At 41.5% G+C, this 21,565-nt stretch overlaps 1 protein-coding gene across 49 annotated transcripts in view; it reads left to right on the forward strand.

Annotated features, from left to right (window-relative positions):
- Nucleotides 1–21,565, forward strand: part of PTPRD (protein tyrosine phosphatase receptor type D) — a 1,281,778-nt gene that overhangs the window by 893,362 nt on the left and 366,851 nt on the right. The window contains exon 1 of one of the 49 annotated variants that reach the window (XM_063321205.1): nt 18,845–18,902. The exons of the other annotated variants lie outside the window; for them this stretch is intronic. The gene's annotated coding sequence lies outside the window, so the exon portion shown is untranslated. Of the gene's footprint in view, nt 1–18,844; nt 18,903–21,565 lie in introns of those variants that run through there. 49 annotated transcript variants of the gene reach the window in all.

A 21,565-nucleotide genomic window follows, 5' to 3' on the forward strand; every position in this document is an offset into this window, starting at 1 on the left:
TAGGAGACCTGAGAAAATTATTGGGAAGTTTTCATTTGCTTTACTGTAGAAAAATCACAGAAAGTAAAGCTTTCTAAATACAGAGCCATTCCAATTCTTGGAGAACAGGTGGTGGACCATGCTGGTTTTAAAACCTTAAATTCTTAGTGCTTCTTTTGACTGTCACTGAATTTATGGAGAAACATAAACTCTGAGTGAGTGCAGAGTCTTGCTATGACTTAAAAAGCAGAAAGGAAAGACTGACTTACACCTAAGAAACACAATGCATATATTACTTTATTTTATGACCATTCATAATTGCAATTTAGAATGTTTAAAACTGCTAAATTGAAACGCTTTGGCAGTATACAGATCACTTGTTTAAAAAAAATGCAAATAATATAGCTCCAAATATGTGTGACAGGAAGTGATGACTACAAAGTAAACAAAAAGTTTATACACTGTGTATTGAGATACAAGCTTGCCTTTAAAATATTGACATGATTTTCCAAATAGTTGTGTAAGACGAAAACTGGAAAAAAAACTTTTCCTGTGTATCTTAAACAACCACAACTTTGGCAAATGGGTGGATGAAGGTGAACTGATTTTCCCAACATGAATAAACTGACCTTTAATTCCCACTTATGATTTGCTTTTGCCTTTTGCACATTCTTTTCATGCATTTGCATTACCATTTCATTAATCCCAGTCTACATTTAAACCATTGTAGAATTTTCGTATTTTTAATATTGATGTAGTCATAAATTTTATTGCTTTCTCATTTTGGCTGTTCTGTTTTCTTGATGAGCTCTCTAAATGCAGACTTTCTATTACTCCGTGTTAACAGTGCCTATCTTGTTACCTTTGTTTGCAACCAGAGCTGTTTTCAAGGTGCAGAATCTTGTTGCTATCAAGTGTACAGACCATGCAATTGTGATTTCATTGCTGTTATACTCTTAGGATGAAGCTAGCATATGCAAGAATCACACTTCATTTACTTTGTAGGAATATCTTTTAACTGTCAAAATTATAGAATTGCAAGTCATCTTTCTATTGGCACACCCACTAGCTATAGCAAACCTAACAACATAAAAGTTGCAAGATATTTTCTGTCCATAGGCTATAGAGCTGTTCAAGAAAGTAGATTCTGACCTTGGGTTTCCACACCAACCTGTCTCTTTTTTTCTATTTAAGTTCTGCTAATATGTTGGTGTCACACAAAAATCTGGATGTTCTTAAACTGATTGTTCTGGTCTTTGCTTGTTACTACTATTTATTCCATCTTGAAAGATAATTTTTGATACTGATGACCCAATTAGCACTTGCTGTTGTTTGCCAGAAAAATGTTATTATATTGACAACTGTACATTAACGTGAAGGGTTTTCACTAAATAACACCTAGGATGTCAGTGTTCCAGTGGTGAGGGAAAAAATAGAATGCAACTTTAATGAATTTGTTAATCCAAACAAATTGTTATCTTCCATAATCAAATTTGTTATTGGAAATTGTGGTGGTCAAAGAACTTCCTCAAGATGACTGGAGTCTCTGATTAGGTCCTCCATTCCTTGACCTCCATTCCTTGAACAAATAAAGTAAATGACAACAACAGTAAGTTGTCATCCTCCAGAATGATCAACAATAGATGTGTACATGTATTTACTCCTGTATTTCTCAGAGATTTGTTGGCAGCAGCAGAATATAAAGACTAAATGATTCTGGCTTCTGTTCAAGGCTGTGAAGGATAATATGCTTATGCTTTTGAGATCTTCCTCCTTTCTCCCAAGACCTATGACCCAGGAATGTGTCTTTTTCTTATACTCCAGTCTTTCCTTTCATCCCTGTTTTCTTCAATTACTCAGACAGATCCTGAATATTTACAAGGCCACTATTGCCAGCAGAAGGTTTCTTTACAGAAGAGATCTTAACAATAAGTAGGTAGTGTAAGCAAATGTCCTCCCAGTCGCATTAAAAGAACCGCATCTCCTGTACTTGAAAACTGATTCCCTTTAGTTAGATTATTGTTAAAGGTTACAACAGAAGTTGGTAGTTCAGACTATTCAGGGTTTGTAGTTCTTCAAACTGGGTTGCAGAAGTATTTAGAAGTTTCAGAATTTTTTTTGCTTCAGAATTTCTTAGCGGTATTGTCCAATGTTGACTTACGGCCTGCAGGTAAATTGGCTTCTTGTATTTACAGAGTAACCACAAAAGGGGCACAAAGACATACAAAGAAAATCTGAATTATTTTTTTTTTTCTCCTAGCGTGCAGTGATTAAACAGGAACTTTGACTCACTGTTGTTAAACTATCTTCAGGAAACTTGATTATCACAGTCACAGAATGGTTGAGGTTGGAAGTTACCTGGAGGTGACCTTGTCTACCCTTCCATACTCAAGCAGGGTCTTCTATGTATAGCTCAAGCAAAGTCACCTGGGTTATAATCTCCCCTAGAAAATCTCTGGGCAAGGGAGAACTTGCACTCAAATTTCTGTATGCCCTTAAGTTTCTGAGAAGAACTGAAAAGCAGTTCTGTTTCTGTAAGCTTTGACTAACATGCAATTCTGCTAGATTCATGATTACACAAAATGCATTATTGTTTCTTTTCATGCTTATCAACTAGTTATAGTAGATCTATGCCAACTAATAGGAACATGCAAGGTGCCATGAAATGCCATTGTTTAGACTAGTCAGTAGTAGTAGTACTCTGGAGTTTTACACAGAACTTTAACTAAAACAGTAATTTTTGTACAGCTAAGATTTTGCTCAATAAGAATAATAGTATTAAAAGTAATAATTGGAATTTGATCACGCATTGTACTGTTTCATTACATCATAAGAGCAAAAATCCAGCAAATGGATGTCTACTGATTAGCTCGGGTAGGCAGGAAAAGTGAAACTGTGTAGAGAATTGACTTTGTAGAAACTCCTGACCCGTGTTTCATTTCTGAAGCATTTTGCGCTATTAACTCTGAATAATCACTGTAAATATTACTGCTAGCTCTCATCCAGATATCCTAAAAGGCACACTAAGTCACAGTGGAATATGGATTTCTTATGACTCAAGAAATTGTACAACTGTGAGGTCTGGAGGCCTCCCCTTAATTAAGGCTGTCTCCCACATCCTTATTCTACCCACACCACTTCATCTTTAATATAGTTTGGAACTCGAAAGCAAAAATAACTTCTGTTCTAGATTCTGAAAACACAGGAGATTTTAGGCTGTGCTCTTCAAAGAAGTTTATTCGAAAACTTAGTCATAATCTTCGTCTAATGGAAATATTAATTTTTTGCTCATAGTTAACCATTTTGCCTGCTTTAGAGATATTTGAGGTAACTGAGAGAGTTAAGGTGAGTTAGTGCCATTCCGAGATTATTCTATTCTAACAGCTCCATTTTTTTCAAATGTTTTAGTGAAGTATGAAAACAAAGAGTCTTGGAGTGCCTTGCTGGTTGGAGATTAGAAGTTTCTAAAGATATTCTAATGAACTGTCTATATCACAAATGGATTTACCTATGTTAATCATGCTTGGATCTTTGAAACAGAGACAAAATTTGCATTATTCATTTTTCTTTTGACTATGGTAATTACAAATAGCTTTTTTATATATCCAGAAAAACACATTTTTAGAAACATAGTTTTGAACTGGATTGTGTCAAGAGGGTATTTACAAACCTGTTTTGATCTGATATTAACCTCTGAAAAAGAACAGCTATTTATCCTTGGCCATTTGCTGTAATTTTTTTTCCAATCAATAAGCAGCACACAATGTACCAAGTTATTTTTGCAAGTGAGTTTCCCACATTTAAATAGATACCGTATATTAACTTAGAATGATAAATTAATGAATGCTTCATGCCTGTGTGCTCTGCCAATAGCAAATAATGAAACCTTTAACCAGGACAACTGACAAAGCTGCAAATTCTTGAGAAGATATTGCAGTGTTATTACTATCCCTGAATATTCACTGCAAAGGGAGATTAAAAATAGGATTTGCAAATGCAAAACCTGTTCCCTATTTAAAGGTTTTCCGCTAAAAAAAAAATTAACCTTTTTGCTCTCCTTAAAATACACAAGGATTTTTTACATACTGAAGGTAGTCTTAGTTACATTGACTAGCCAGACCCCATGAATTTCTCAGAGTGCTCAGATTTCCACTGGGGTTTTGTAAAGAGAGTTGAATCACTTTCTGTATCATACCCAGAAGAAAGCAATTTATACAGAGGAAAGAGGAGTGGATCCTGTGTAAATAACGAGGAGATGGAAATCACCAAGGTTTTAACAGTGAGCTCTGGGAATATCATCTCCTAGTATTTCTTTAAATGCTTTCCATGCTTTCCACTTGGTGACAGTATTTTGGATATCTTTAGAACATACTCAATTCCTATACTCATAAAAATATACTTTTCATAGGGCTTTTTAAAAGTTTCAGCAGACCAATTCAGCCTTTAGAGGGAAATGTAACTACATTTTTTATGTCTCTGCTCCTGCAACTGCTTATCCAAGTGCATCACTTTAAATAGAAGACTCGCCTCATTTAGTGTACTGTGAATGCTAAGAGTATTCTCAGAATTATGCTGTGTGTAGGCACTGGCATGAGACTTTGTCTATATAACCTACTTGATACTTATTGTCTAGATAATCAATATCATTTGTAATGCAAAAAATGCAGCGAGAGATACAAAAGTGTATGTTCAGATATATATTTAAAGTGTATATTTTCATTCTCTATGCGCAAGAATAGTATTTTATCTTACGATATAAGCAAGTAAAAAAATTCTCCATTATGCCTTCTTTTTACTTCTTTTTCTTTTTTAAAAAAATTCTTTTTACTTCTGTTTTCTTCAGTTTTGGATACTAGCATGAAATGGTGTACTAAGTACACAGGTTGTGATGTACAGCTTTTCCAAACCTCACTGGGGAAGGACATTCTGATACTCACAAGAGACGAGGTACTTTTTTCTTGTACTTCAGTTACTAAAGGACAAAAACTAACTTTAAGCTTTTATGCTTTTATGCATAGAACTACAATTATCATCACTGCTGATAGTGCTAGGTAACTTTCCATGCCTGTGCTGCCAGACAGTTGCAAAATAACAGTAGGAAAAGAAGCATGTGTAAGCCCTGGGAAGCCATTTCTCTACATTAGTGGAAGCTTTTTGTCTTCCAGATCCCTTTGGAAGCAGATTTCTCCATGCACTGCTTCTGCACTTTGGGAGAACGGTAAATAATGAAAAGCACAGTTCATTAAGGTAGACCAACCTGAATCATTAGGTAAGGGAAGCACAGACAAATGTTTGTTTTAAGCCGAACCAAACACAGAGTAGACACAAGAAATGTAGGCCATCCTCACATGATAGACAGCTTTGTTTCCGGAAACAGGTCTGAAAAATACTTACCAGCGTCATACACAAGCTTACTTGCTCAGTGGCTTACTGCATCATATGATCCTAGTAAATGCAAACAATCTTTGAAACTTCCTTTTGTGCTCAGAATTACTCCTTTTGCTTTCTTCTTATTTAAAATTAAATGATCATTTATAAACACATTGCATCTGTTAGGTTTTGTTATATCCATGGTCTTCACAACACCCAGATCTATTGGAGTAGGAAGAGGAGGCATGTCTCCTTCTGCCGAAGGCATGTCTGCCTTTTTTCTGCTTAGCAACACCAGAATAAAGAGGCCAAAATGTTTGTTAGGCTGTGATGGACAGCATCTTGGTAGCATTGAACAAAGGACCAACTGTGGTGGTCTTTGCATCGCCTTGGTAACTGACATGGGGTTGATGAGCCAATACAACCTGGAAAGCGTTGGATTGGTAGAAATATTTACAGACATTTTTTCCTTTTATTTTTTTTCTCTTCATGAATGTTGTTCCAAACACAGAACACCACTCTTGTTGTTGTTCCTGTCTGTTGTTTGAGGAATTATCAAGTAAAATAACAATCCTTGCTAAACGAAAAACATTTAAGTCGCAGCTTTATTTTTGCTGTAACTAAAATAACCATTTTCTCTGCCCAATTGCTTCTTAGTGAAATCATACACAAAATAATTTTCATAAATGTAGCGCCTTTCTGTGTTCAGAAAACATGTACAAGCCCATTCCCTCTTTGTTTTTCAAAACTACTATATGGTACAGAAAAAGTCCTGACTGAAAGTACTTCACCACATCTTTTTTATAAACCTCTTTAGAAAAGGGGGTCTGTGTGTGTGTGTGTGTAATGAAAGAAAATTTGTGTGATGGAATGAGATAATGATTTATCTCTTGTTAGCAAACTTTATTGTTTCAGATCATACTGAAGGTACTCAATATATTGTTGAATGTTCTGAGAGGATAATTACAGGAAGACACCTCCATCATCACTATCATTACTGCATTTTGCCACCTTGGGAGTCAGCATGCAAAGAAAAGAGATTACAGCATTCTTTCAAGCTGTACCTTTTAAATTGTCTCTGCTCATGTGAGTCCACAAAACCAGCTGCTTTTCACTAGAGTCTGCAGGGCAAACTGTTATAAATGCCCTGAGATTTGGCATGTTATTTACAATGAATTATGCAAATCCTAGGATTACTACATCCTTTATATGTGCAAAGAGGGGTCAGTCATACTAGTGATATTTGAATTAACATCCTTCTGATCCCAACACCATTGCTTTTCTTGACGGGACAGCTTATGCCTTCCAATATTGTTCCTGAAGGCCCCCGATATGACATTATATTTGTGACCTGTTTCTTAGAACCAGATAAGACAGTGACTTACTCTTTTCTTTCCTTTGATGTTCCATCTCCTCAAAATCTTAAAGAGAAACAGCTTCCAAATATTAGCTATATGTCACCTCCTTCTGAGATCAGTCTTAGGCCTTGCAGCACCAAAATGAATTGGATCTAGGCAGGGAGATGTGGAACAATGCATAGCCAACCAAGCATTTAGGTACTGAATGCTGTATTAAGAAGAAATATTCAGTGGGATACCTGCTCTTTAGAACTGCTTCCTGCCTCAGTACTTGCAGCTTCTGAAGGGTGTTCTGCAGAACAGTGTAGGTACTGGATGCAATAAAGCCATGTGTATTGTTGTATGGTATTTTGCTACAGCCTCCTTCTCAACATGTTGAGCAAAAGTGTGCTGACCTGTCTGGGATCTCAAAAAAATGCAGCTCGGGTAATATTATCTCCTTCCCTTTTCCCCCATTACATATATAAGTGAAAGTGTATTTCTGGGATTAAAGGTGGAAGGATTTAGGAGATAGTAAGGTTGACGACAGAGGTGTTTGGGGCAAGAGAGAATGAGGTAAGTCTGGAAAAGAGGAAATGAATGAAACTGGAAATAAATGGAAAGGAAACCCAGGGTATTGGACTAGAACAGACAAGCTGGAATTTGAGAAAGGAGAGATTTAAGAAGGGTAAGAAAGCATAGTCATTTGGTAGAGAAAAAGAGGCATTAGAAGACCTAAGGAGCAGATGATTCTAGAAAGACACTGTATGTGGGTAGTTCTAAGACAATAAAAAGAGACTGGCAACTTTACTGGGAGGGAAGAAACCTATTTGAACATTGCCGCAAGACAAAACAAGAGATAACAGAGCCAAATCAAGAGGAGGGAAGTGAAAGTAAGTCTGGAGAAGGAACCGTCTCTATTTCTTTGCCTTCCATTTTTTAAAAAAAATCATAACTCCATACCAAATATGCAGAAACTACTTGAGATTAAAAACACGAATCATGTTGCTATTATTCCATAAACACTGGAGTTGAAATTTATCACCCCTGTTGTGTCCTTTGTGCCTTCTTAATCAAATGAGAAAATACCACCAAATTCTTAGGTTGTGGATTTGATTCCTACCAGTTCATGTTTGTGCTAGCAATGACCTATGGAGGTCATTGAACTATATTTGCATCCCAAAAAGATGTCTGCAGAAGTTCATAATGAATGGGTTGTCATTTTTATAACAGAACTTTGAAAAGTTTTTTTTCCCTTGTTGAAAAATAAATCCTCTGATTGGAAAACTGTGACTAATATGTAATTTCCCTCATAGGGCTAGTTTAATGTGGAAAAGTGCTTTTCAACATTGAAAAACAAAGGACTTGGCACCCAAGCTTGCTAATAATCTGGATTCAATACAACAGATTTAATCTTTCCATTCCATTTTCATGAATAACTTCTTTGGCTAAAACATAGATTTTTCTCATGGTCTTAATTTCTGTTTTAATTGAATTGCTGAGAATAAAAATGATTAGAGAATGTTGTGTGGTGAGCAGATTTGTTTGGATAATGTGGTTTTAACACCTCTTGTTCTGCCCAAAATACACAGTCTTCCTTAAAAGGATGTGATAGTGCATAGCATATATACTACATTCTGTAACACAGTAAATGTTCAGTGAGCTTGCATTCAGTCATTAATGGATGGGATGAAAGGAAACATAAAACAAAAAATGGAAAAGTAAACATAGAATCATAGAATGGTTTGGGTTGGAAGGCACCTTAAAAATCATCTAATTCCAGCCCCCCTGCCATGGGCAGGGAAACATCCTACTAGACCAGGTTGCTCAAAACCCCATCCAGCCTGGGCTTGAACACCTCCAGCGATGGGGCATCCACAGCTTCTCTCGGCAACCTGTTCCAGTGCCTCACCACCCTCATAGTGAAAAATTTCTTTGTGATATCTAAACCTACCCTCTTCCCATTTAAAGCCATTACCTCTCATCCCACCACCACATGCCCTTCTAAAAAGTGCCTCTCTACCTTTCTTGTAGGTCTCCTTCAGATGCTATAAACAGAGTGGTTACAAGTAAAACATTTTTTCTGTTTCAGTGAAATTCAGTAATCTGTTTACACAGGTCAGTCGAGTTCATACTGTAGAAATGTTCCTTCTGATATCAGAATTCATGAAATTTGCAATATTTCATATTTTAAATTGAAAATAAGGTGAACAAAATGCTCATGAAAAGTGCTGGATTAATCCTAAAGACTTCAGGAGTTTTTATGTAGATTGGCATGACAATAGACTTGTGGCCACCTCTGGAGCAACCGTGTTTAGAAAAGAGAGAATAATTTGATTTTCCATAAAGTCCTTCACATGAACATAATTATCAAGTATGACAATATTTTTGTAACGTGGACACTTGCCCACTCAAATTTGAGCTGAAACTCTTCCTAGCCATATGCTGATAATCAAGTCACAGACACTTTTGTACATTTTTAACTAGGAAGTACATTCTCTGAAGTTAATGGGAGTTATGTTGGGGGGGGAGGGGGGAAATTACTTTAACTGAATCTGTGTAAAATTTATCAGATTCAACAGAAGATGTTTAAACTTGAGCATCCTGAGATAGACTTAAAGTAAAGACAGAGAACCACAGAGTCCAGTCTAGTAAAAAAAGATCCATCTTTTGGTACTGTATCAATACTGTTGTTGAAATATTCATAGGCCCTTGGCAATAATGACTTTAATATATTAACTGTAAGCAACTGTAGGGATAGAGATGCTGAGAATAATTTTCTTCTGTATTTTTTTCCCTTTTCTCATTCTATCTTGTAAGGTTTCATAATGCAGCACCTCTTCTAGGAGAGTCCATATATTATCTCCTAGTGCTTGTCTATGCCTCTTGATTTACTAGAAGGAGGCAACTTGAGAGGAATGGAGAAACACTCCCTCTCTCAGATGACTGAGCAGGTTATTCCATAACACTCCTATATTCGAGAAGCAAAAAGTTCAAGGTTAGGAAATAAACCAAGTCTTCTTCTCCTCCCTCTACTCCCTGCTCAGCCCACAGACAGTACAGCACTGGCATATACGGTGTTGTGATCTGAACCTCCTTGAGGTTTGGCAGGAGGGAAGAAACGTTCAGATTTATGAGGCTTCACTTGGACCAGTTGTTGTTAGTTTGTGAGATCCTCTGTTTCCCACAATGTGTTTTTGGAAACTTTTATGTAATAGAAGCTATATAAACTAAACGGTGGTGTCTCCTTAGGAACTAGAAGTCAGTGTTCAAATAAAAGATTAACAAAATCTTCCAGTTCTGTGAATCAGTTACAGCATTAATATCTTCTTCTTCTTACCGAGTTTTAAAATATGTGAATTCAGTCATTTGCTGTCAGCACTTACATCAAGTAATGTTATACAGACTGCGATCTCTGACCTATGCATACAAAATGGCACCTTTAGTATCCCTAGTGCATGTTGAGCAACCATGAAATAATGACATATTGAGAATTTTGGGGTTTTCGGTAACGGGATGGCCTAGACAGCACCAGGCTTGATAGCATCAGATAGGATTCACCTTTCTCAAAACAGGTCTTTGCTCACAAACTAGGAGGGCTCATTAAGAGAGCTTTAAACTATGCTTGAGTAGGGAAGGGAATGATATCAGGCCTGCCCATGACAAGCTGTGGGATGACATACCAAGGTTAGAGGGCAGGGGTGCTAGCAACAGCCCTCAGCCAGTTGCTCTGAGACGTGCTTGATACACACTTGAAGTCTTACACAGATAAACCAGGGGCCCCTGAGGTAGTAGAAGCCAAGAGGGAAACACCACTGAAATACCCTAAGGGAATTAAGGGGTGTTCTTCTAAGAAGATGACATTGTCAACAGCCCAGCTGAAGTGCCTCTACACCAATGTACACAGCATGGGCAACAAACAAGAGGAGCTGGAAGCCACCGTGGTGCTAGAAATCTATGACCTACTTGCCATCACTGAACCTTGGTAGGATGAATTCCATGACTGTAGTGCATCTATCAATGGCTACAGGCTGTTCAGAAGGGATAGGCGAGGAAGGAGGGCTGGAGGGGTTGCCCTCTATGTCAAGAAATGGATAGAGTGTGAAGACCTGTTTCTGAGAAATAGCCATGAGCAGGTTGAAAGCCTATAAGACCAAAAGACTGAATCAACGAAGGAAACCTTGTGACTGGTGTCTACTACAGGCCACCCAATCAAGGGGAAGCCTTCTTACTCCAGCTACAGAAGGCATCACACTTGCAGGCTCTTATCCTGCTGCAGGACTTCAACCACCCCAACATCTGCTGGAAAAGTGGCAGAGTGAGCTTTAGGGAATCCAGGAGACTCCTGGAATGCATCAAGGATCACTTCTTAAGCCAGATAACAGACAGCCCCACCGCAGGGGATGCGATGCTGGATCTGTGTTACCAACACAAGTGAGCTAATCGGTGATGTCAAGATTGGAGGCAGCGTGGGCTGCAGTGATCATGCACTGGTGGAGTTCGCAGTCCTGAGGGATATGGGTCAGGCAAAAAGTAAAGTCAGTACCCTAAATTTTAGGAAAGCAAACTTTCAGCTCTGCAAGGAGTTAGTAAATAGGACCCCCTGGGAAACTGCCCTCAGGGACAAGAGACAAAGGACCAGAGCAGAGCTGGCAAATCTTTAAGGATGCTTTCCATAGAGCAAAGGAGCTTTCTGTCCCCAGATGTAAGGAATCAGGAAAGGAAAGCAAGAGACCATCATGGATGAGTCAAACTGCTGGTGAAACTAAAGGGCAAGAATGAAATGCACAGGCAGCAGAAGCAGGGACAGGTATCCTGGGAAGAGTATAGGGACACTGCCCAATCGCATAGGGATGGGCTCAGGAAGGCCAAGACAAAGCTGGAACTGAACTTGTCAAGGGATGCAAAGAATAATAATAAGGGCTTCTACAGGTATGTCAGCCAGAAAAGAAAGTGTGCTTCCTTTGAGGAGCAAGACTGGCAAACTGGTAGCAATGGACAAGGAGAAGGCTGAGGTACTCAACAACATTTTTGCCTCGGTCTTCACTGGCAATCTCCCTTCCCACACCTCTCAAGTGCTGTAAGAGAAGATCCCTCCCACTGTAAGAGTGTGATCACCTGAGGTACCTGAATGTACATAGGTTTATGGGACCTGAAGAGATGCATCCCGGAGTCCTGAGGGAATTGGCTGATGTAGTTGCCAAGCCACACTCCATGAAATTTGAGAAGTCATGGCAGTCAAGTGAAGTCCCTGGTGACTGGAAAAATGGAAATGTTGCACCCATTTTTTATAAGGGTAGCAACAAGGACCCTGGAAACTACCAACCTGTCAGCCTCACCTCTGTGCCTGGGATGATCAAGGAATGCATGCTTCTAGAAACTATGCTAAGGCACATGGAGGACAGGGACGTGATTCGAGACGGCCAGCGTGGCTTCACCAAGGGCAAGTCCTGCGTGACCAACCTACTGGCCTTCTGTGATGGAGGGATGAGCTACAGATGTTGCCTACCTGTACTTTTGTAAGGCCTTTGAAATGGTCCCCTGCAACACCCTTCACTCTAAATTGTAGAGATTCACTGTTCAGTGAATCAGGAACTGGATGGTCGCATCCAGAGGGTAGTGGTCAATGGCTTAATGTCCAGGTGGAGATCAGTGATGGCTGTTGTCCCTCAGGGGTCCATATTGGGCGGTACTGTTTAATATCTTCATCAATGACATAGGCAGCAGGATCTAGTGCATCCTTGGATGACATCAAGCTGCGTGGTGTGTTTAACACGCCTCAAGGATGAGATACCATTCAGAGGGACCTGGACAAGCTCAAGCCCATGTGAACCTCATGAGGTTCAACAAGGCCACACACAGGGTCCTGCACCTTGGTTGGGGCAACTCCCATTATCAGTACAGGCTGGGGAATGAAGGGATGGAGGGCAGCCCTGCCAAGAAGGACTTGGGGGTACTGGTGGATGAAAAGCTGGACATGAGTAGATAATGTGCCCTCACAGTCCAGAAAGCCAGTCATATCCTGGGCCGTATCAAAAGAAGTGTGGCCAGAGGTCAAGGGAGGTGATTCTGTCCCTTTACTCTGCTCTGGTGAGACCCCACCTGGAGTACTACATCCATCTCTGGAGCCCTCAGCACAGGCAAGACATGAATGTGTTGGAGTGCATCCAGACGAGGGCCACAAAAACGGTAAGAGGGATTGAACACCTCTCCTATGAAGACAGGCTGAGAGAGTTGGGGTTGTTCAGCCTGGAGAAGAGAAGGCTCTGGGGGGGATCTTATTGAGTCCTTTCAGTACTTAAAGGGGTTTTTTAAAAAAGATGGGGACAAACTTTTTAGCAGGTCTGTTGTGATAGGGCAAGGGGTAATGGTTTTAAACTAAAAGAGGGAAAATTTAGACTAGGTATAAGGAAGAAATTTTTTGCAATGAGGATGGTGAAACACTGGAACAGGTTGCCTAGAGAAGTTGTAGAACCCCTATCCCTGGAAACATTCAAGGTCAGATTGAACAGGGCTCTGAGCAACCCCTTTGAAGGTTCCTTCCAACCCAAACTATTCTATGATTTTATGATAAGTAACAGATGGTATCTCTTTCTATTCGGTCTTTGTAAAAGGTGTGAACTAGCAAGGTGTCAGTTGGCTATCGATTTTCCTTTATTGGATGCCATTTTTCTCTTCTTAGAAAATATTCCTGATATTCTAGTCTTAGCTTTCTGCTGCTGCTGTCATTGAAATTTAGGGGTGTCTTCTTCGCATTTTGAAACCAGAAGAAAGCAAAGAACAAAAAAATGCCCATCCGCTCTACTGTATTCAAATTGAAAGCAAAACTTGACACAGACCTCCTGCACCTGTGTGCATACGTACATTATATATATATGCATGATTTTTTAAAGAAAAATACCACCAGATTGTGTTCTGTATTCTAAGTATATTCTTTCTAAATCATTACCAGAGTTCTCACCACATCTGAGATACTCCAAATACTCTAGAAGTAAAAGACAAAGCTGTCTCCCTTATCTAGAAATCTTATTTAGAGCTTTCCCTACATATGCTGCTGTTTATTTTCAGTTTGTGGCACACACTCTAGTGCACTCTGATAAAGCTGATCCTGTTTCATCATCTCCAAGTCCCTGCAGATTTTCATGTAGTATCTGATTAATTACTTGTTTTCTAGGCCTCTGCTCTTTTCAGTTAAAAAAAACCCAAACAGTACAAAGAGCTAGTACAGCAAGTTGTTCCCCAAGATGCAGAAACAACCAAGTCCAATTTCCTTTCTGTTTATGTGCTTCATCACCTGATTCCACCACCCTTTTCCCCTCAGCTAGCTTTGGGTCTGTGGTAGGGCATGTGGTGTGACTGGCTCAGTGCAATGAATGGGCTGGGTCAAGTGTGTGGACCAGCCTCTTGTTTCCACAGAACAAAAATCAGAATGGTGTTTTAGACCTGTAGGAGATGAGATCTGAATCATTCTCCAAAACGGATTTAATATGTGCTGGCACATACAGAAGTTGTTTGGAATGCCAGGCAGATCACGCAAGTGTATAAAGCCTCATCTCTTTAGGGCAGCAGGGAAAAAAATAGTGAATATGCCAAAAATGATCATAAAAAACTACACGTAAAATCGCTGCTTCTCCAGACCTCTGTCTCTAACTACCTAGATTTCATCATATAAAAGATTTATATGAATCACAAATGTTTACAAGATAAAGACAAGTACTGAGAATATCTGCTGAGGTACTAAATCAGCATTTAAAAGATGTGTTCTCAAACTGTGTTTGCTGAATAAATTTTTGCATATAGACAACATGTGTTTACTAGTAGTGGTTTATTATCTTTAATAATAGCAGCTCACAGTGTCTGTGGCTTATAAATGAGAATTTTCAAATATCAGTACAGCAACTCAGGAACGTTTCTCATAATCATTTTGTAAGCCAATGCCGAACATATGCATTAAAGCAGTTTTGTAACAAATCATCAGTTAGATTTCAACCAACAGATTGTCATATGTTAATCATAAATAACTGTAATATGCAGCTATTGTAATGTATGCAACAAACAAACAAAAAAAGAAAAAAGGGAGAGGCAACTACAGAGTAACCTTTCTGGTCATCCACCCGCTCCCCCCTCCCCCTCCCTTTCCCCTTCCTGATCTTGCTGTGTAGTAACCCAATGTCCACTGGTTACAGCTGTTAATGGAATGTCCTACTGTGCTAAAGAGCGTAGTGGGATGCCATTTATCAGGGACGCAAGTAACAATCCAAGGCAGAACAGCCAAGAGCAAAATAACACTGCACACTGTTAATACAGTACTATCTAATACATGAAATTCATGAGATTGAGACATGAAGGTGTATGGCTCATCCTTTACTTGAAGACCTCTGGCAGAAGTCACTCAGAATATGGCTGCAGGTATTCAGACGAACAGAAGGAAAGTCATCCTTTGCTACGTCTTTTGAGTTTTAAACCTGCACTCACATCCTGTGCTTCACATCAGACTTGCACTGCTGGTACGTAGCCTCAATGAGGACACCAAAAGCAGCTCCATAAGCAGGGAGGACCAGATTTAAACAGTTAATTTTGAATGACAAGAGAAAGATGTCTGTTTTTGTAAAAACTCTGAGGGAATCCATGATACTTAATTCCAAATGACATAAAAGACCCTTCTTCTTTACATCTTAAAAAAAAATAATTAATAGAAGATTCATATCTTCCAAACTTAATTTAATTACTATCTTAGAGATTGTTCAGTGTTTTACAGGAAACATTTCAAAGTTAGTAAAATGTGTAAATGTTTTTCTAATTCAGTGCTGTACTAACCTGAGAGTAACGTACTGCTGCAATCTTGTCAAGAATAGAATACCAGTGTAGAATGCCATGTTTGAATTTTTTATCTATTCTGGAAAAAAAAAATCCACTTTAATGCATAGTTTGTAACAGATGAGTTATGCTTTTTGATGTGCTATCTCCTCTTAACAGGGAAGGAATGTTAAAGGTGTATTACCAAACCACATATATACATTTATGTCTCTATATATGTACACTACTATCTTAAGTAAAACAGTTATGCTACTGATAACAAGTGATGATATGCACTACAGCAACCATAAGTATACCGTGTTTTAATGCTGCTTCTTGAATTTAGTGGTTTGGTTTTTTTTGCCTTAGCATCATTACAAAACGTGGAAATCTTATAAATAATATTAAATAATATTAATGAGATTTGGTTTTAATAATACTGTAGAAAGAAACACATTTATTCCTAATGCGTAGTGTGATGCTGACTGAACAGAAGGAAGAGCTACACAACCTGTTTATGACTCTAAGATAATGGAAAGCTAAATGTAGTCCCAAAACTCACATCCACATTGTGATACCACATGAAAAATATAAAATGCATGGTTTTATTGCTCAATTCTTCAATGTCATGCAAGGATCACAGCATGAAGAGCACTAAAACAGCTAAGTATACTGATAAAAACTGCTGGGACATAACGTTAAAACCTGGAACACCTATTTAGTATTGCCATTTCAAAGCAAATACGGCCCTGTAGTCATTTGAGTCAAGGGGGCAAAGGTGTGGATTTAATTCTTGCTTTCTTTAACCACATTTATTATGATAAACATAATCCAGCTTTTGATTTTTGTTGTTTTACTTTGAAGCCACAGTTGCTTGTTGAAAAGTTAGTCTTTTATTGAATAGTTCTTTTTGACAAGATAAAAAGTAGTCATCCATACTATGTTTCATATATTTACCTCTTCATACAAAGTAATTTTTTTACGAAGTCATTTGGTATTTTGAAAGATACTATTTGGAAAGGACTAGTGATCCTTTAAGTGTGAGATTACTTCGGGGGACCATTTTTCATGGTGTAACTGGCAGCATCAAAAGAAGACAGCAATTTATGGGACTTGGGGAGCACAAAGTTTATCTTTACTTCTGTCAGCCTTCACAGTGGCAGCACTACTTTCAAGGGGACTATAAAATATGATTGTATGATAGAAAATACCCAAGTCCTTCTCCTCTGCACAAAAGTAGCAGCAATCTGCAACAGACTTTGGATGGACCACCATGACTGATTTCAGGGGAATCAGGGGCTACACAGCTTGATCAGGGTGTAGCAAGTCAGCGCTAAAACTCAGGACAAGGAGCACTGGTTTGGCCGATACTGCATCCACAGCTTCATACATGCGGAGGCCAATAATCCAACTTTTGTGGCATTGATCTTAATGGGGTCCAATCACCATAATGACTGACTAGTGTTTCTTGTGTTTATCCTAACACTTTACCCCCATTTTACACAGGAGGAACTGAGGCACAGAGGCCATATGCTCCAGGACTCTAAGGATGGTTAGAAGCCCACCGTGAGGGTTTTCCAACATGCTTTTCGCCTAAATCCTATTGTTTTCACCTGTGCCCTATGTGCTGCTCCTTTGCAGAGGATCAGACAGGATGTGGTATGAGAAACAGGGACCTTTTCTTAGTCCCACTGCATACTGCTGACTGCACCAAGCAACATGTGGTGTCACCCAGCATGAAATCTGACCATTCTTCAGGAAGAAAATGAGGGACTTGCCATATACAGGCAATGACTGAATAAGTAAATATCACTTTGTAACACCCGCTCTTGAAGTGGCAGATCCGCAACCCCCGGCGATTCAACCAGGCGGGTGCAAACCCGGACAAGAAGTTGCACATTTAAATTCTGGTGAATTTCACTTGCCCAGGGAACTGGTTTTTGGGGTTTTTTTTGTTTGTTTGGTTGGTTTTGTTTTGTTTTGTTTTTCTGGGGGGCGAGAAGGGGAGACAACGGGCAGCGTTACTCGCCACGGGCCGGCGCCCGCAGCCCCGCGGCCCAGCCTCCGCCCCACTCGTGTTCCCACCCCACCGGGCTGCTGCGGCCGTGGGCGCCCTCCTCGCCCAGCCGGGCGGGAAGCGGCCCCCTACCCCCCCCGCCCGGGGGCCTGCACGGAGTGACGTCACCCCTCCCCTCCCCCACCGCCCGGCCGCGCGCGAGTGTGCGTGTGCGCGGGGGTCCGTCCCCGCGCCGTGCGTGGCTCCCGTCCCCGGTCGGGCCGCGGTCCGGGCTGGGGCGGGCGCCACCCGGGTCGCCTCCCCATCGTTGCCCCCCCTCCCCGCCCCGTGCCCAGGCACAGAGCTCGGTAACAAGCTTGCCCTAACACTTGGGGCCATACAGATCCTGCGATGCACACAGTGTAAGAGGATTAAAAAAAAAAAAAAAAAAAAAAAAAAAAAAAAAAGACAACAAAAAAAAGAACCAAAAAACAAAACCAAAAACAAACAAACAAACAAAAAACCCCCAAACCCCACAAAAAAACAACAAAGCAACAACCAGCAAACCCAAACCCCACGACCACAAGGCGACGAAACGGGAGAGCGTCGCCTCCCCCAGCGTACCCACGGCGACCCCGTTCTCCCCCCGCAGGAGAGAGGCGGGGTGGGGGGAGGGTTACTCGTGGCTTGGGTCTGGGGGACGGTTTCTGGGGATTTTCCCCGCGTCTCTGCCTTCCCCGCTCCGCCCGCCCCGTGCCCTCTTCCCTCGCTTTTGTTTGCACTGCACTTTTTCTGCAAGGGGGGACGGGAGTGTAGGGGGGCAGGGGAGCCCGGGTGGGCGACCTCGCTGCTATTTGTAGCGAAAGAATCGGCTAAAAGAGACGAAGGAAGAAAAGAAAAGGAGGAAAAAAAAAAAAAAGAGCGAAGGGGGAAGGAAGAAGGAGAAAGAGGGAGGAGGAGGAGGAGGGGAAACGGAGCAGCAGCTCGGGAACAGAGAGCGCGCCCGGGAGCAGCAGCAGCAGCAGCCGCCGCCGCCGCAGGAAGGAGAAGAAGAAGAAGAAGAAAAGAAGAGCAGAGCGGAACAGAGCGGAGCGGAGGAGAGGTGGCGCTGGCAGGAGGAGGCAGGCGGGGACCTGGCTCTTCTGGATGCTGGATTTTCGGACTCTCGTTGACTCTCTCCTGCTCCCCGGCGCCGGACTGTGAGAGACACCCACCAGCGCCAGGCAGCAGCGGCGGGGGGCTCCGCTCGTAGCTGCTGCTGCTGCTGTTGTTGCTGCTGCTGCGGGGCTTGGATTAAATTGGCCGCCCCGGAGACGAGCGGGAGCAGCGGGGAGGAGGTGGCGGCGGCGGCGGCGGGAAGCGCTGGCGGGCGGGCAGGCGGCGGCGGCGGCTGCTGCTGGGACCGGGGGAGCCAGCATGACCAGGTAACTGCCCGGCTCCTGACCCATTTATTTATTTCTCCTCCCCGTCCCCCCCCACTCCCCGCCGCCTTTGCCGCCTCTTTCGGCGCGTTTGTGCTTGTGCGCGCACGAAGATGTGTGTGTGTGTGTGTGTGTGTGTGTGTGTGTGCTGTGCCTGCAGCCCGGCACACATGTGCCTGGCACACAACTCTCCCCCGGGGTGCCCCGGGGCTTCCCCCCCCGGTTCTCGCCAGCCCGCTCCCCTCTCCTCTCCGCCGGGTCTCAGCCTGGCGGCGAGGCCTGCGAGGGGAGCGAGGGGAGCCGCGGTGCGGGTCGGGGGATGGGGCAGGGTGAGGGCGGGTGATGGATCGGAGTCGACGTTTCCACTGAATGCCACTGTACACGGGCGGGGGGGGGGGGGGGGGGGGCGGACTACAGCAATTACACGCAGGCTGTTTGCTTTGGCGAGCGAATTATTAATATTAATTATTTTGTTTATTCTAGCGGGTGGGGAGAAGGGGGAAGGTAGCAAGGGGTGAGAGGCGAGGCGCCTGTCGCTGAAGAGGGGGTGCGGGGGCGAGCGGCCGGGAGGGACCCCCGGCACCCGTCCGACAAGGGCTCCCTCCTCCTCATCATCATCCTCCTCCTTCTCCTCCTCCTCCTCCTCCTCTTCCTCCTCCATCTCCTCCTCCTCTCTCTCGGCGGAGCGGGGAGACACGGAGATGCGAAGCTTTTCACAGGTTAGGTTTTTAATTTCTTTGTTTACTCTCCCAAAACCACTTGAAAGGAGGCACATCGGGATGGAAACTCAGTTTTCCGAGCGCTGACAAAGGGGCTCTTGAATTTGTTCAGCAAACTTATCAGCTCCCTCTGTGCCGTCTGCCCGTGCGAGCAGTCACTCCTCACTGCTGCAACCGGGCTCTCCCAGGCTGGCAAATAAAACAGTTGTTTCCTTCCACCGAATTCCATATTTTGCCTGTTTTCTATCCCCTCCCTCCCCGACAGAACTATACTATTTCCTTTTCAAGCGATTACCACTCACCCTTGCGTGTATGGCTTTTGAATGTCTGTTCTTCCTTATTACTTCTCTAGACTGCTGTCATGGGTATTTTATTCTTTTGCCTGGCCTTTGTACAGTTACTGCCTCGTGGAAGGATGGCAGCTTCTTTACCATGCTTACTATGTTCATATTCTCGGTTTCGACATACCTAGAAGGGTCATTTTATTTACGCAGAACAGTTAGGCTTTTATGTATTCCTTCATTTGTTGCCTGAGATGGTGTTGTATTGGAGATGAGTCTGTAGATGCTGATTTGCTTTGGAGTTTTCTATTTGCAGACATGAGTATTTTTGGGGAAGCCTGTATTCTCTTAAACTTAGGATTAATGTGGGAAGTTACGATTGTCTTCTCAGCCTTTCAGAGATCGCTTCCAACATACCTTTTGTTCAGGCACAAGCAACTTCTGTAAGATCGGGATATTTACCAGGAATTTTGAGGCAGGGATGGAAAAATGTAGACATACTGTATTTTTCCTTCTTCTGGTATCTGCTAGTGGTTTATAATGCTATAAGAGTCAGTACTTTCTTTTCTTGCTGTAAAAGTGTATAGTAAATGACATCATTTTCTCCTGGGCTGGGAGCACACAAAGCTCCAACAATTCTTGTTATTGAATGGAGCAACTCTGAAGAAAAAAAAAAAAGATTCTTCCCTCTTCTAAATACAAGCATATGTATGTGTATCTTACTTTAGATGGTAATTTTTTCATAGGTTCTTTAAATTCTGTCTCATGAGATCTGCTATTACTGTTTTTTTTGTGTGTCAAATTGACAAACTGGTCAGTTTAATAAATTCAGCTGTCAAATTTTGCCCAGTCAAAATTGCTAAAAGCTGTAAATGTACTGGCATGGGATTTTCAAGGCACTGAGTGTTACATAGAAAGGAAGAAGGATTTAATGAGAGACTTTTTACAGGAGTAGCTTTCCAATTTTAGTTTTGTCACTTGTGGTAATATGGTGGAGTATATTTAGATTTCTCTCAATGCAGAAATGATGTATAGCTTTTCTGTATCCACTTAAAGCACTGAAAGCTTTGCCTAAGTAGAAGACTTCTACTCTAAGAATGCACTAAGAATTTCATTATGGTTTGTGTGTGCTATGGCAAGCTGTCAGGAATGGTGTGTGGAAAGGAAAACGGTATCTTCGTATTTCTAGATATCAGGAGTGGGTCTTAGGACCTGCTTTTAGACCCATCAGTCATAGTACTTTTAAAATGACCGCTAAAGAATAATATGAATTAAGCGTTCTGCTGTGATGGTTATGGTTATGTAACCAAACACCAGCACTGTCAGCGAACTCAACGGGTGATAGTAAATCAGTGCTTAATCTTAGGAGAGGTTTTGCAAGAGCAGACTTGGGCATGTGCGAAAGCATGAAATAACTGGTGATTTAAGTCTACTCAGCGATTCACTTTCATTTTTTAAGATTGCCCTTCGTTCCCATGTTTGAATAATATAGGGACCAAAACTACACAAGCTGAAGAGTAGGAATCCCCCTTCATCTGCTGCTGTGTGTGCCGAGCCACTAGGGGCCTGTATAAACTGCTCTCGTACGGCAAATACCAGTACATGGCATATGCTCACTCTTTCACCAGACATTTTTTAACACAGGTGCCTAATGTCAAAAGCAGAG

The sequence above is a fragment of the Chroicocephalus ridibundus genome, chromosome Z (assembly GCF_963924245.1).
Source record: "Chroicocephalus ridibundus chromosome Z, bChrRid1.1, whole genome shotgun sequence".
Lineage (NCBI taxonomy): Eukaryota > Metazoa > Chordata > Aves > Charadriiformes > Laridae > Chroicocephalus > Chroicocephalus ridibundus.